The following is a 2,155-nucleotide window of genomic DNA, read 5'->3' as shown; positions in this document are numbered from 1 at the left end:
CTTAGCGCTGCTTTTGACACCATTGATCACAACATCATGTTAGACAGACTGAGGCACTGGGTGGGGATCTCTGGTACTGCTCTAGAATGGTTTTCATCCTACCTGTCAAATAGGAAGTTTTGCGTGTCTGTAAACAACTATGTCTCTTCATTCTGTCCAGTTAAATATGGTGTGCCTCAGGGGTCGGTCTTAGGACCCATTTTGTTTTCCTTGTATCTGCTTCCCCTTGGACATATTATCCATAAACATGGCATTTCTTTTCATATTTATGCTGATGACACACAAATATACTTGCCCGTCAGATCCACAGACCCTGGAATGCTGAGTTCACTTAACAACTGCTTTTGTGAAGTTAAAAAATGGATGTCAAATAATTTCCTCCAACTGAACTCAGACAAAATAGAAATCCTGGTCATCGGGTCCCAGCAGATGGTTCCCTAGTAAATCACATTAAGCCTGTGGCAAAGAACCTTGGTGTTTGGTTTGATAGTAATTTAAATTTCGAGCAGCACACCACAAAGCTTGTTCAATCATGTTTTTATCAACTTAGAAATATAGCTAAAATTCGATCTATGTTAACTTTTAAGGACACCGAGACCATTTTACACGCCTTCATCTCATCACGCCTGGATTATTGCAACAGCCTTTTCACCTGTTTAACCCAAAAATCTATTGATCGACTCCAGACTGTCCAGAACTCAGCTGCCAGGCTTTTAACCAGAACAAAGAAATATGACCACATTACTCCTATTTTAGCTTCATTACACTGGCTCCCAGTATGTTTTAGAATTGACTTTAAAATTCTATTGATCACTTTTAAAGCTCTTCATGGCCTCTCGCCTTGTTATATTTCTGACCTTTTAGTCCCATACGCACCAGCACGTACCTTGAGATCCTCGGGCAGAGGTCTGTTGTCTGTTCCAGAGTCTCGACTGAAAACTAAAGGGGACAGAGCGTTTGCTGTCAGGGCCCCGAGGCTCTGGAACAGCCTGCCCGAGGAAATCAGGTCGGCTGAGTCAGTGAACTCTTTTAAGTCCCTTCTTAAAACATACTTTTATAGGAGAGCTTTTCCTGATCTTATTTGACTTATTTTATCCCTTTTATTTTAATATATTTTACTAATTTTATATTAAATTTTCATGCTCTTATCATTTTGTATTAGTCTTTACACTTGTTAAAGCACTTTGTAACTTGTTTTTGAAAAGTGCTCTACAAATAAGGATTATTATTATTATTATTATTATTATCTGATGGCCTTGAGTGTAGTGGTTGTCTCTTTTGTTAGAATATCTGTAAGTTGTGGCTACATGTTGTGCTTTTGACTGGGGTAACTCAGTAGCTTGGGAGTTTTTGCTGTTGAGCACTCTAACTAGGTAGCCACCGGGCAGGTTTAAAGAACTTGCCACTTTGTTTTTTTGCCTTTCTTATTTTTGGTGGCAATTCTGAGTGGGGGCACGCTTCAGTGGATCGCAGATGGCTACATCTGTGGCCTTCGGTGATGCACTGAGTTCAGCGTTTAAAGTCGCCTCGAGCTCGGCAAGCCACTGAAGACTAGCTAGATTAGTTTAGCCATCTTGGTAGGTAGGTTGGGGTGTCTCTATGCAGCTTGTTTTCCCTAGCACTATGCACAACAGTTTTAGCTATTTGTTTGAGATGACTGCTTTGTTTGGTCACTTCTCTTCCAGCTGTGAAATACTCTTGTTTGCAATAACTTGTGGATCGTGACCCATTGTTTAGTGATAACTGTACTCCACATTTGGTAGGTCACTCGTCGGTTGCTTCTTGGGTGTAAGTTGGCAAAATTTGTGTGTAGTTTACTACAATGTGACCATTTTGTGTTGTGGTTGTTGCAGTCCACCTTCTGGTGTGGTCACACGTGTGTTATTGCGGTTGTGTATTTAGTTACAGAACATTAATTTTAGTTTTTTGTGCGTTTGGGATGTGCTAACACCACAGACCTTTGGATTTAAAGTGGTGGGGGTACACTCCCAGTTCGTCAGGTTCGGTTGTGTTGCTGGTTTCCTAAATCCTCGAGTAACCAGTGTAGGTGGTTGATGACCACATGGTGCCCAAAGGGTGGGACGTAACAGGAGTCTAATGTACTTACAGTTAACCTCCAGTCTGGTTCCTCCACCGAACATGTACCACAGTGATA

The sequence above is a fragment of the Micropterus salmoides genome, unplaced genomic scaffold, assembly GCF_014851395.1.
Source record: "Micropterus salmoides isolate LMB-PRFRI ecotype aquatic unplaced genomic scaffold, ASM1485139v1 Ms_hic_scaffold_17, whole genome shotgun sequence".
In the NCBI taxonomy this organism is placed as follows: domain Eukaryota; kingdom Metazoa; phylum Chordata; class Actinopteri; order Centrarchiformes; family Centrarchidae; genus Micropterus; species Micropterus salmoides.
Note: the sequence above shows the minus strand (reverse complement) of the source record.